The sequence below is a fragment of the Terrapene carolina genome, unplaced genomic scaffold, assembly GCF_002925995.2.
Source record: "Terrapene carolina triunguis isolate 2854851 unplaced genomic scaffold, T_m_triunguis-2.0 Scaffold837, whole genome shotgun sequence".
In the NCBI taxonomy this organism is placed as follows: domain Eukaryota; kingdom Metazoa; phylum Chordata; order Testudines; family Emydidae; genus Terrapene; species Terrapene triunguis.
Genome location: NW_020665188.1, coordinates 3,890,956 through 3,898,469, shown reverse-complemented (window position 1 = coordinate 3,898,469; position 7,514 = coordinate 3,890,956).

The following is a 7,514-nucleotide window of genomic DNA, read 5'->3' as shown; positions in this document are numbered from 1 at the left end:
GGAAAGGGGGGGGGGGGGGGGCGGCCAAAATTGTTTCTGCTTGGAGCGGCAAAAATCCTAGAGCCGGCCCTGTGCCCACACATATGTTGTGGTTAAGGCATGGTACCAACACTCTGGAGATCTGGGTTCGAGCCCTCCCTCGTCCGATGTTGGGCACAATCATTTCTGTGCCTCAGTTCCCCATCCATAAAACATGGCTCACAAGCCTTCCTTTATTTGGACTGTAAGCACTGTCTCTCACTAGGTGTCTGGATGGGGCCTGGCCCAACAGGGTCTTGATCTTAGCTGGAACATGCAGGCAGCACTGTAATAAGTGGGTAGGTCTCTGCACTCTGTGTCCAGGCCTAGCTTTGTAAGCAAAGGAACGGCAGTGTTAATTCTGCCGGGTTGATTGATCAAACCCACATGTTAAATCCAACAGATTCCTTATGTCATATATGCCAGGAAACAAAGCCTATTGAAAACCAGATCACCTGGGCCTGCCCACAGCCTCCTGGGGATCGGAGTATTGAACTCAGCTGCAAAGACTGGGGTGGGGGGGGCTCTTGTATTAAAGATCGCCATGTGCTGGTTAGTGAAATTCAGCCAGTCTACTGTGCTCTCTCATTCCCTCTTCCCCCTCTCCTTAACCCACAAGCAGGCTTTGCTACCCATCACATGGATTGCACAGCACGATGAGCTGTTCCCTCACCTACATAATGTCAGCGTTACACTCCACCGGGGTTCCATACAGGAGTCCCATTTACATCTCCCTGTTCATATCAGGCCTGATCTGAGAATGTTATTTTAAGTGCTTGTTAATATGCATATGCCTGATTTGCATGCCAAAAGCCATGCTGCATGGGGGTCCTTGGGTGTTGCCACAGCTGTCCTGAAGCCCGATAAGGTGATGCTGGTAAAATGAACAAGATTTTTAAATAAAAGCCTGTTAAAGAATATCACATGCTTGTTGACAGCAATGTGTAATCATGTGTTAACTAACACAATTGAAAAGTGTTATTTAGACAAGGGTCAAACTTCTGTTGCAAGTCATACTTAACACTAGGGTGGATCTTTGGTTTAAACAAGATTAGTACAAATGTTTGGTCCTTGGCTATGTCACAGTTTACAGCAGGGGTGGGCAAACTACGGCCTGCAGGCTGGATCTGGCCCCTCAGGGCTTTGGATCCGGCCCGCGGGATTGCCCCCCGTGGCGCCGCAAGCCACACGCCACTCTCAGAAGTGGCCAGCACCACTTCCCTGCGGCCCCAGGCGGGGCGGGGGGGGGGGGCAGAGGGCTCTGTGTGTTGCCCTTGCCTCCAGGCCCCACCCTCTGCAGCTCCCATTGGCCAGGAATGGGGAAATGTGGCCAATGGGAGCTACCTGGAGGCGCGGCAAGGGCAGTGCACGCGGAGCCCTCCCCCCCCCGGGGGGGGGCACTGCTTCCTGAAGCGGCACGGGGCCAGGGACAGGGCAGGCATGCAGGGAGCCTGCCCTGGCCCTGGTGCGCGCTGCTGCCACCCCAGAGCCGCTTTAGGTAAGCAGCGCCGGGCCGGAGCCCAAATCCCGCCTGAACCCCGCCCCCCCAACTCCCTGCCCTAAGCCCCCTGCCTGCACCTTGCACCCCTCCTGCACCCCAACACCCTGCCCTGAGCCCCCTCCCTCACCCTGCACCCCTCCTCTGCCCCAATCCCTTGCCCTGAGCCCCTTCCTGCACATCACACTCCCTCCTGCACCCCAACCCCCTGCCCCAGCCCTGCATACAATTTCCCTACCCAGATGTGGCCCGCGGCCCAAAAAGTTTGCCCACCCCTGGTTTACAGTCATGTTAGTTAACACGTGTTAAAGCACACTTACATGTTGTACCAAAGGTCCATCTAGCCCAGTATCCTGCCTTTCAACAGTGGCCAATGCCAGGTGCTTCAGAGGGAATGAACAGAACAGGTAATCATTGCGTGATCCATCTTTCACCCATTCCCAGCTTCTGGCAAAAAGAGGCTAGGGACACCATCCCTGTCTATCCCGGCTAATAGCCATTGATGGACCTATCTTCCATGAATTTATCTAGGGCCTTGGAGTTACTGGTTCGAGAACAATTCGTGAACTAAAATGGGGCTACATTTGTGTGACGTTGCACTCCATATGTTTATGGAAATATGCTTATGAGTGTAAATATAATGTAACTGGAATATGCTTTATGCAAAAGGTCTCTTGTAAGGTATCATTACAAAGCTTATAATCTACTGAGTGTGTTCATCCTATTTGTATGAATGTATCATTCTTATATATGAAGATAGAAATATGAAGTAATTCTCTAAAATCCGGCCATTAATGGTGGTTTAGAATCTTGATGGCTCCCATTGACCAGGATAATTGGTTGTAAATGGCTCTGTTTACTTGTAAGCCTTCCTGTGCTCATGTGAGTAAGGCTGGAAAGAATGGAGTCTTGGGGTCTCACAGGACATGTGACCATGTCACCTGGTACTGGAATTCATCTTAAACCTGGTGCTTTTCCATTTAGAAGGAGGGGTGGGGATCCAGAGAGGCAAAAGATTCCCGCCTTGAACCAAAACTATAAAAGGGGGTGGAACAGAACAAAGGGGGCTGCAGTCATGAGAAATCCCCTAGTTAGCACCTAAGCTGGAACTAACAAGGTCTGTACCAGGGAAAGGATTGAGCCCAGACTAGGAAGGAGTCTAGTCTGTGAAAGATGTTTATTGGAACATCTCTGAGGGTGAGATTTACCTATATTCAGTTTCTTAAATGTATTAGGCTTAGACTTGCATGTTTTGTTTTATTTTGCTTGGTAACTTACTTTGTTCTGTCTGTTATTACTTGAAACCACTTAAATCCTACTTTTTATACTTAATAAAATCACTTTTGTTTATTAGTAAACCCAGAGTAAGTGATTAATATCTGGGGGAGCAAACAGCTGTGCATATCTCTCTATCAGTGTTATAGAGGGCAGACAATTTATGAGTTTACTCTGTATAAGCTTTATACAGAGTAAAACGGATTGATTTGGGGTTTGGATGTCTGGATGTTGGAGATAGGAAACCTGCTGAGCAGTTTTGTTAAAGTCTGCAGCTTTGGGGGTGTGGCTCAGACCCTGGGTCTGTGTTGCAGCAGGCTAGCATGTCTGGCTCAACAAGGCAGGGTTCTGGAGTCCCAAGCTGGCAGGGAAAACGGGCTCAGAGGTAGTTTCAGTATGTCAGGTGACAGTCCCAAGGGGGTCTCTGTGACTGACCAAGTACAGTCAGAAATAGATAGTTCACCCAGCTCTCGTTGTTGGATGCTGTTTTATTTATATTGGTGTCTTGTTACGTTGTCCATGGATGCTGAAAGGAATAACATGCGTAAAAAAACAGCACTGAACATACAAAGCAGGTAATTGCAAAGTAAACAGATCTTGGATTATGCACCACCCTTTAACCTAGACCTGTGACAAAGAACAAACAAACCAGTGTGTGTGTTTGAGAATTAGGGATTTGAAGGGCAAATAGAATCTCATGTCAGGAGAGCTTATGTAACCCACACACCTTCTGGGTGTGGTGTTCTGTCCCATCTAGTGGCACTGAGACCACTGAGAGAGAGTTAAATGAGTCTGCTCTACAGCCTTAGCGAACAGGCAGTTGACTTTTAGCTCATGCAGTAGCGGCTCATGCACTAAGCTCCAGAGACCACAGGTTCGATCCTGCCTGCCGACGATGGGGGTCTGTCGATGTTACACTTAGATGTTTAGATCCTTCATGTGTGCCCATAACTTATTATGCTTTATTTAACACTTCCTTCTTCATAGTCAGCTGAGGCGGCCGCTCCATTCAGCCAGTCTGCATAAGCGGATCCATTTCCTGAGAAGGATTCTATCAGAGTAGAACTCACTGTCATTTTCAGCCTTGCTGGATAAGGATAGCTCCCTGAACACGTTTACTTTCTTTTTCTTGTACCAGTGTAGCTTCCTTGTTATATTACAATCATTATTTTGAAGGCCTTGTTCATTCTCACTCTTAAATGCTAAATGCAGAGAGCACAGTTTTTGTTAGACTTCTAAATAAATGTAAACATTCTAACATTATTTTCTTTACCTTCCAGTTGTCTCTTTAGTTATTTGTCTGCCCCCTCCCCCATTATTGCAGTATCTGCATACCATAATTTTTAATGTGTTTATCACATTAAAATAGCCATGTGAGGTAGGCCCGCGCTATGCCCTCCGTTTTACAGATGTATACAAGCAGTTAGTTTGCAACAAGCCAGGGAGCAAATCTCCCTTGCACTAGGTGTCTAGCTGGGTCCTGCTGCCACGCACAGAAAGATCCCTATGGCACGTTGATCTATCCCACTTTGGTTAAGTTCAATCGAAATGTTTCATTGTGACATTTTCACAACGGTTCGTTTCTATGTCAACCTTGTTTCTTTTTTTGTTCCTAGAAGTAGCTTACCTTGTGAGCCAAAAAGCCAAACTGAAAAACAAATGTTTAGTTTAACCTGCAGCTCTGACCGCAGTTACCAAAGGCATCAGGTCTACAGCTGCCTGGGGGAGCCAGGGTGGGCAGAGCAGGGCAGGAAACTCATGCACAATTGGGCCCAAGCACCTGAGCCCCACCCCCTAAACCAGCTGTTTCAACAGCAGAGGGTGCTACAAGCTCTGCAGCCCAGGGCTCCTGCCCCACCCCATCCCAGCCGGGCCCCTTCTCTCTCCCTCTCCCCAGTCCCTGTTGCCGCTGGTCCTGCAGCACTGAGCTGAGAGATACAGCTTCTTTCTAGCTGACCGCATCCCGGCTGCCGCCACTGCTGAGCCCCGCTGGGTCAGGGCAGGGCTGCTCCCCCCCCTCCTTCCCCCAGAGGAGACTCCTCCAGACCGGGGAGGAGAGGGGCTGGGGGGACACAGGTGGAGAAGGGGGCAGTGACTAGGGCAAAGGAGGAGGGTGCCCAGCCATGCGGGATGGGCGGGGGTGTGAGTTAAGGGGCGGCGGGAGCTCTCACATGTGTACTGACCGCCCTCAGGAGTCTGGTGCTTGTCTGTAAATGCAGCAGTTGGCTGCTGGCAGAGGGGCATGGCCTGTGGTTGGAGGAGGTGGCAGCACAGGCCTCTTGTCCACCACTTTGTTATGCCTGGCCCCTGATGACTAGGGGAACTCAGCCCTCACTGCTGACCAAGTTTGCCCCCAGTCGCAGGGCTCCTAAGTAACCCCCGTCCCCCATGGGATCTGTGGCAATGGCCTTCGCCTCAGTTAGGGTTGCCATCTTTCTACTCGCACAAAACCAAACACCCTTGCCCCCCCATCCCGCCCCGCCCCTCCTCCAAGGCCCCTTCTCTGAGGCACAGCCCCCCACCCTCACTCACATTCATTTTCACCAGGCTGGCTCAGGGGGTTGGGGTGCGGGGGTGGGGGAGGGTGAGGCCTCCAGTTACGGGTGCGGACTCTGGGGTGGGGTCAGAAATGAGAAGTTCAGGGTACAGGAGGGGGCTCCGGGCTGAGGCAGTGGGTTGGGATGCGAGAGGGGGGTGAGGGCTCTGGCTGGGGTGCGGGCTCTGGGGTGCAGGAGGGGGCTCCAGGCTGGGGCTGAGGGGTTTGGAGTGTGGGAGGGGACTCTGGGCTGGGGCAGCGGGTTCAGGTGTGGGGGGGGTGCTCCAGCTGGGGGTGCAGACTCTGGGCTGGGGACGAGGGGTTTGGGGCATAGGAGGGTGCTCTGGGCTGGGACTGACAGGTTTGGAGGGTGGGAGGAGGATCAGGGCTGGGGCAGGGGGTTGGGGCACGGGGCGGGGGTGAGGGCTCCAGCTGGGAGTGCAGGCTGTGGGGTGGGGCTGGGGATGAGGGGTTTGTGGTGTAGGAGGATGCTCCGGGCTGGGTCTGAGGGGTTCGGAGGGTGGGAGGGAGTCAAGGGTGCAGGGTACAGGTGGCGCTTACCTCAGGGAGCTCCCAGAAGCAGAACCATGGCCAGGCAGCTTTGCACGCTGCCCAGCAGCGTATTATCGCCTAGGCTGACAAGGCCTAGGCCTAGGGCAGCAAATTTGCAGGGGCGGCAAATTTATAATAGCAGCATTTTTGTAATTGCAGCATCACTGATGCCACAATTTTACCAATCATAGCGCGTATTGAAACCACCAATGACGGCGCGACGCCATTTAGTAAACATACTCACGAGAATCCTAAACGTTAATAATATGACTGGAAGGAAGAAATTAAGCGGTTCTCAATGAAAAAAAAATGCTATACAAAAGAAAGGGAAAATGAAATGATAGCAAAAATGCGCAAAATAGATTCCTTTGTTGTACCAGTTAGTGCCGACAGTGAGACAGAAAAAATAGCTGAAAGTTGTAGTGAAGTAAAAAGTGAAAATATTGGTGTTGATATTGAAAATATTGATGTTTAATAAGTTCATATGGGGCTGGGGGCGGCAATTATTTCAGGGCCTAGGGGCAGCAAAATCATTAATCCACCACTGTTGCTGCTCTGTCTGCAGCGCTGCCCCTGCAGCTCCCATTGGCTGCAGTTCCTGGCCAATGTGAGCTGCAGAGCCAGTGCTTGGATGAGGGTAGTGCACGGAGCCCCCTGGCTGCCCCTACGCATAGGAGCCAGAGGGAGGACGTGCCGCTGCTTCCAGGAGCCACGCGAAACCATGGCAAGCAGGGAGCCTGCCTTAGCCCCACTGTGCTGCCGACTGGACTTTTTGACCGGGTGTTCCAGACACCTGGTAATCCTAGAGACTAACAAATTTATTAGAGCATAAGCTTTCGTGGGCTACAACCCACTTCTTCGGATGCATATAGAGTGAAACATATATTGAGGAGATATATATACACACATACAGAGAGCATGAACAGGTGGGAGTTGTCTTACCAACTCTGAGAAGCCAATTAAGTAAGAGAAAAAAAACTTTTGAAGTGATAATCAAGATGGCTCAGTACAGACAGTTTGATAAGAAGCAAGTGTGAAAATACTTACAAGGGGAGATAGATTCAATGTTTGATCATCTTCCTTTCCAAATGCAAGCAGATGGACATCATACCAAAAGGACTAAAGGTAAAAAATCCATTACAATCTACATATCACACAGACTATGCTGAGAGACTGTGTCACACACTCTCAAAGAAACTGCGAAACCACCTGATCAGCATCCTATACAGCAAACAGGGAAAGATTAAGAATGAGCTCTCAAAACTGGATACTCTCATAAGAAACACTTCCACACAAACTTCCTCATGGATAGACTTTACAAAAACTAGACAAGCCATTTACAAGACAAACTTTGCCTCTCTACAAAGGAAAAAGGACACTAAACTATCTAAACTGCTACATGCCACAAGGAGCCACAACAGTAGTTCCCTTAACCCACCCAGCAATATTGTTAATCTTTCCAGCTATACTCTTAGCCCAGCAGAAGAGTCTGTCCTATCTCGGGGCCTCTCCTTTTGTCCCTCCAGACCCACGAACATGATACAGTTCTGCGGTGACCTAGAATCCTACTTTCGACGTCTCCGACTCAAAGAATATTTCCAACATACCTCTGAACAGCATACTAACCCACAGAAT